Source organism: Pseudophryne corroboree, chromosome 1, assembly GCF_028390025.1.
Source record: "Pseudophryne corroboree isolate aPseCor3 chromosome 1, aPseCor3.hap2, whole genome shotgun sequence".
Taxonomy (NCBI): Eukaryota; Metazoa; Chordata; class Amphibia; order Anura; family Myobatrachidae; genus Pseudophryne; species Pseudophryne corroboree.
The window spans coordinates 914,591,718-914,598,846 of record NC_086444.1 but is presented as its reverse complement, the minus strand read 5'-3'; positions in this window follow the sequence as shown (position 1 = coordinate 914,598,846).

Below are 7,129 nucleotides of genomic sequence, written 5' to 3'. Positions count from 1 at the left end.
AGTGGCCGACACAAACACCGGGCCCATCTAGGAGTGGCACTGCAGTGTCACGCAGGATGGCCCTTCCAAAAAACCCTCCCCAAACAGCACATGACGCAAAGAAAAAAAGAGGCGCAATGAGGTAGCTGTGTGAGTAAGATTAGCGACCCTAGTGGCCGACACAAACACCGGGCCCATCTAGGAGTGGCACTGCAGTGTCACGCAGGATGTCCCTTCCAAAAAACCCTCCCCAAACAGCACATGACGCAAAGAAAAAAAGAGGCGCAATGAGGTAGCTGTGTGAGTAAGATTAGCGACCCTAGTGGCCGACACAAACACCGGGCCCATCTAGGAGTGGCACTGCAGTGTCACGCAGGATGGCCCTTTCAAAAAACCCTCCCCAAACAGCACATGACGCAAAGAAAAAAAGAGGCGCAATGAGGTAGCTGTGTGAGTAAGATTAGCGACCCTAGTGGCCGACACAAACACCGGGCCCATCTAGGAGTGGCACTGCAGTGTCACGCAGGATGGCCCTTCCAAAAAACCCTCCCCAAACAGCACATGACGCAAAGAAAAAAAGAGGCGCAATGAGGTAGCTGTGTGAGTAAGATTAGCGACCCTAGTGGCCGACACAAACACCGGGCCCATCTAGGAGTGGCACTGCAGTGTCACGCAGGATGTCCCTTCCAAAAAACCCTCCCCAAACAGCACATGACGCAAAGAAAAAAAGAGGCGCAATGAGGTAGCTGTGTGAGTAAGATTAGCGACCCTAGTGGCCGACACAAACACCGGGCCCATCTAGGAGTGGCACTGCAGTGTCACGCAGGATGTCCCTTCCAAAAAACCCTCCCCAAACAGCACATGACGCAAAGAAAAAAAGAGGCGCAATGAGGTAGCTGTGTGAGTAAGATTAGCGACCCTAGTGGCCGACACAAACACCGGGCCCATCTAGGAGTGGCACTGCAGTGTCACGCAGGATGTCCCTTCCAAAAAACCCTCCCCAAACAGCACATGACGCAAAGAAAAAAAGAGGCGCAATGAGGTAGCTGACTGTGTGAGTAAGATTAGCGACCCTAGTGGCCGACACAAACACCGGGCCCATCTAGGAGTGGCACTGCAGTGTCACGCAGGATGTCCCTTCCAAAAAAACCCTCCCCAATCAGCACATGATGCAAAGAAAAAGAAAAGAAAAAAGAGGTGCAAGATGGAATTGTCCTTGGGCCCTCCCACCCACCCTTATGTTGTATAAACAAAACAGGACATGCACACTTTAACCAACCCATCATTTCAGTGACAGGGTCTGCCACACGACTGTGACTGATATGACGGGTTGGTTTGGACCCCCCCCAAAAAAGAAGCAATTAATCTCTCCTTGCACAAACTGGCTCTACAGAGGCAAGATGTCCACCTCATCTTCACCCTCCGATATATCACCGTGTACATCCCCCTCCTCACAGATTATCAATTCGTCCCCACTGGAATCCACCATCTCAGCTCCCTGTGTACTTTGTGGAGGCAATTGCTGCTGGTCAATGTCTCCGCGGAGGAATTGATTATAATTCATTTTAATGAACATCATCTTCTCCACATTTTCTGGATGTAACCTCGTACGCCGATTGCTGACAAGGTGAGCGGCGGCACTAAACACTCTTTCGGAGTACACACTTGTGGGAGGGCAACTTAGGTAGAATAAAGCCAGTTTGTGCAAGGGCCTCCAAATTGCCTCTTTTTCCTGCCAGTATAAGTACGGACTGTGTGACGTGCCTACTTGGATGCGGTCACTCATATAATCCTCCACCATTCTATCAATGTTGAGAGAATCATATGCAGTGACAGTAGACGACATGTCCGTAATCGTTGTCAGGTCCTTCAGTCCGGACCAGATGTCAGCATCAGCAGTCGCTCCAGACTGCCCTGCATCACCGCCAGCGGGTGGGCTCGGAATTCTGAGCCTTTTCCTCGCACCCCCAGTTGCGGGAGAATGTGAAGGAGGAGATGTTGACAGGTCGCGTTCCGCTTGACTTGACAATTTTGTCACCAGCAGGTCTTTCAACCCCAGCAGACCTGTGTCTGCCGGAAAGAGAGATCCAAGGTAGGCTTTAAATCTAGGATCGAGCACGGTGGCCAAAATGTAGTGCTCTGATTTCAACAGATTGACCACCCGTGAATCCTTGTTAAGCGAATTAAGGGCTGCATCCACAAGTCCCACATGCCTAGCGGAATCGCTCCCTTTTAGCTCCTTCTTCAATGCCTCCAGCTTCTTCTGCAAAAGCCTGATGAGGGGAATGACCTGACTCAGGCTGGCAGTGTCTGAACTGACTTCACGTGTGGCAAGTTCAAAGGGCATCAGAACCTTGCACAACGTTGAAATCATTCTCCACTGCACTTGAGACAGGTGCATTCCATCTCCTATATCGTGCTCAATTGTATAGGCTTGAATGGCCTTTTGCTGCTCCTCCAACCTCTGAAGCATATAGAGGGTTGAATTCCACCTCGTTACCACTTCTTGCTTCAGATGATGGCAGGGCAGGTTCAGTAGTTTTTGGTGGTGCTCCAGTCTTCTGTACGTGGTGCCTGTACGCCGAAAGTGTCCCGCAATTTTTCTGGCCACCGACAGCATCTCTTGCACGCCCCTGTCGTTTTTTAAAAAATTCTGCACCACCAAATTCAAGGTATGTGCAAAACATGGGACGTGCTGGAATTTGCCCATATTTAATGCACACACAATATTGCTGGCGTTGTCCGATGCCACAAATCCACAGGAGAGTCCAATTGGGGTAAGCCATTCCGCGATGATCTTCCTCAGTTGCCGTAAGAGGTTTTCAGCTGTGTGCGTATTCTGGAAAGCGGTGATACAAAGCGTAGCCTGCCTAGGAAAGAGTTGGCGTTTGCGAGATGCTGCTACTGGTGCCGCCGCTGCTGTTCTTGCGGCGGGAGTCCATACATCTACCCAGTGGGCTGTCACAGTCATATAGTCCTGACCCTGCCCTGCTCCACTTGTCCACATGTCCGTGGTTAAGTGGACATTGGGTACAACTGCATTTTTTAGGACACTGGTGAGTCTTTTTCTGACGTCCGTGTACATTCTCGGTATCGCCTGCCTAGAGAAGTGGAACCTAGATGGTATTTGGTAACGGGGGCACACTGCCTCAATAAATTGTCTAGTTCCCTGTGAACTAACGGCGGATACCGGACGCACGTCTAACACCAACATAGTTGTCAAGGACTCAGTTATCCGCTTTGCAGTAGGATGACTGCTGTGATATTTCATCTTCCTCGCAAAGGACTGTTGAACAGTCAATTGCTTACTGGAAGTAGTACAAGTGGGCTTACGACTTCCCCTCTGGGATGACCATCGACTCCCAGCGGCAACAACAGCAGTGCCAGCAGCAGTAGGCGTTACACGCAAGGATGCATCGGAGGAATCACAGGCAGGAGAGGACTCGTCAGAATTGCCAGTGACATGGCCTGCAGGACTATTGGCATTCCTGGGGAAGGAGGAAATTGACACTGAGGGAGTTGGTGGGGTGGTTTGCGTGAGCTTGGTTACAAGAGGAAGGGATTTACTGGTCAGTGGACTGCTTCCGCTGTCACCCAAAGTTTTTGAACTTGTCACTGACTTATTATGAATGCGCTGCAGGTGACGTATAAGGGAGGATGTTCCGAGGTGGTTAACGTCCTTACCCCTACTTATTACAGCTTGACAAAGGGAACACACGGCTTGACACCTGTTGTCCGCATTTCTGGTGAAATACCTCCACACCGAAGAGCTGATTTTTTTGGTATTTTCACCTGGCATGTCAACGGCCATATTCCTCCCACGGACAACAGGTGTCTCCCCGGGTGCCTGACTTAAACAAACCACCTCACCATCAGAATCCTCCTGGTCAATTTCCTCCCCAGCGCCAGCAACACCCATATCCTCCTCATCCTGGTGTACTTCAACACTGACATCTTCAATCTGACTATCAGGAACTGGACTCGGGTGCTCCTTCCAGCACTTGCAGGGGGCGTGCAAATGGTGGAAGGCGCATGCTCTTCACGTCCAGTGTTGGGAAGGTCAGGCATCGCAACCGACACAATTGGACTCTCCTTGTGGATTTGGGATTTCAAAGAACGCACAGTTCTTTGCGGTGCTTTTGCCAGCTTGAGTCTTTTCAGTTTTCTAGCGAGAGGCTGAGTGCTTCCATCCTCATGTGAAGCTGAACCACTAGCCATGAACATAGGCCAGGGCCTCAGCCGTTCCTTGCCACTCCGTGTGGTAAATGGCATATTGGCAAGTTTACGCTTCTCCTCCGACAATTTTATTTTAGGTTTTGGAGTCCTTTTTTTACTGATATTTGGTGTTTTGGTTTTGACATGCTCTGTACTATGCCATTGGGCATCGGCCTTGGCAGACGACGTTGCTGGCATTTCATCGTCTCGGCCATGACTAGTGGCAGCAGCTTCAGCACGAGGTGGAAGTGGATCTTGATCTTTCCCTAATTTTGGAACCTCAACATTTTTGTTCTCCATATTTTAATAGGCACAACTAAAAGGCACCTCAGGTAAACAATGGAGATGGATGGATTGGATACTAGTATACAATTATGGACGGGCTGCCGAGTGCCGACACAGAGGTAGCCACAGCCGTGAACTACCGCACTGTACTGTGTCTGCTGCTAATATATAGACTGGTTGATAAAGAGATAGTATACTCGTAACTAGTATGTATGTATAAAGAAAGAAAAAAAAACCACGGTTAGGTGGTATATACAATTATGGACGGGCTGCCGAGTGCCGACACAGAGGTAGCCACAGCCGTGAACTACCGCACTGTACTGTGTCTGCTGCTAATATATAGACTGGTTGATAAAGAGATAGTATACTCGTAACTAGTATGTATGTATAAAGAAAGAAAAAAAAACCACGGTTAGGTGGTATATACAATTATGGACGGGCTGCCGAGTGCCGACACAGAGGTAGCCACAGCCGTGAACTACCGCACTGTACTGTGTCTGCTGCTAATATATAGACTGGTTGATAAAGAGATAGTATACTCGTAACTAGTATGTATGTATAAAGAAAGAAAAAAAAACCACGGTTAGGTGGTATATACAATTATGGACGGGCTGCCGAGTGCCGACACAGAGGTAGCCACAGCCGTGAACTACCGCACTGTACTGTGTCTGCTGCTAATATATAGACTGGTTGATAAAGAGATAGTATACTCGTAACTAGTATGTATGTATAAAGAAAGAAAAAAAAACCACGGTTAGGTGGTATATACAATTATGGACGGGCTGCCGAGTGCCGACACAGAGGTAGCCACAGCCGTGAACTACCGCACTGTACTGTGTCTGCTGCTAATATATAGACTGGTTGATAAAGAGATAGTATACTCGTAACTAGTATGTATGTATAAAGAAAGAAAAAAAAACCACGGTTAGGTGGTATATACAATTATGGACGGGCTGCCGAGTGCCGACACAGAGGTAGCCACAGCCGTGAACTACCGCACTGTACTGTGTCTGCTGCTAATATATAGACTGGTTGATAAAGAGATAGTATACTCGTAACTAGTATGTATGTATAAAGAAAGAAAAAAAAACCACGGTTAGGTGGTATATACAATTATGGACGGGCTGCCGAGTGCCGACACAGAGGTAGCCACAGCCGTGAACTACCGCACTGTACTGTGTCTGCTGCTAATATATAGACTGGTTGATAAAGAGATAGTATACTCGTAACTAGTATGTATGTATAAAGAAAGAAAAAAAAACCACGGTTAGGTGGTATATACAATTATGGACGGGCTGCCGAGTGCCGACACAGAGGTAGCCACAGCCGCGAACTACCGCACTGTACTGTGTCTGCTGCTAATATATAGACTGGTTGATAAAGAGATAGTATACTCGTAACTAGTATGTATGTATAAAGAAAGAAAAAAAAACCACGGTTAGGTGGTATATACAATTATGGACGGGCTGCCGAGTGCCGACACAGAGGTAGCCACAGCCGTGAACTACCGCACTGTACTGTGTCTGCTGCTAATATATAGACTGGTTGATAAAGAGATAGTATACTCGTAACTAGTATGTATGTATAAAGAAAGAAAAAAAAAACACGGTTAGGTGGTATATACAATTATGGACGGGCTGCCGAGTGCCGACACAGAGGTAGCCACAGCCGTGAACTACCGCACTGTACTGTGTCTGCTGCTAATATATAGACTGGTTGATAAAGAGATAGTATACTCGTAACTAGTATGTATGTATAAAGAAAGAAAAAAAAACCACGGTTAGGTGGTATATACAATTATGGACGGGCTGCCGAGTGCCGACACAGAGGTAGCCACAGCCGTGAACTACCGCACTGTACTGTGTCTGCTGCTAATATAGACTGGTTGATAAAGAGATAGTATACTACTAATATTATATACTGGTGGTCAGGTCACTGGTCACTAGTCACACTGGCAGTGGCACTCCTGCAGCAAAAGTGTGCACTGTTTAATTTTAATATAATATTATGTACTCCTGGCTCCTGCTATAACCTATAACTGGCACTGCAGTAGTGCTCCCCAGTCTCCCCCACAATTATAAGCTGTGTGAGCTGAGCAGTCAGACAGATATATAATATATATATAGATGATGCAGCACACTGGCCTGAGCCTGAGCAGTGCACACAGATATGGTATGTGACTGACTGAGTCACTGTGTGTATCGCTTTTTTCAGGCAGAGAACGGATATATTAAATAAACTGCACTGTGTGTCTGGTGGTCACTCACTATATAATATATTATGTACTCCTGGCTCCTGCTATAACCTATAACTGGCACTGCAGTAGTGCTCCCCAGTCTCCCCCACAATTATAAGCTGTGTGAGCTGAGCAGTCAGACAGATATATATAATATTATATATAGATAATAGATGATGCAGCACACTGGCCTGAGCCTGAGCAGTGCACACAGATATGGTATGTGACTGAGTCACTGTGTGCTGTGTATCGCTTTTTTCAGGCAGAGAACGGATTATAAATAAAAGTGGTGGTCACTGGTCACTATCAGCAAAACTCTGCACTGTACACTACTGAGTACTCCTAATGCTCCCCAAAATTAGTAAATCAAGTGTCTCTCTAATCTATTCTAATTCTAAACGGAGAGGACGCCAG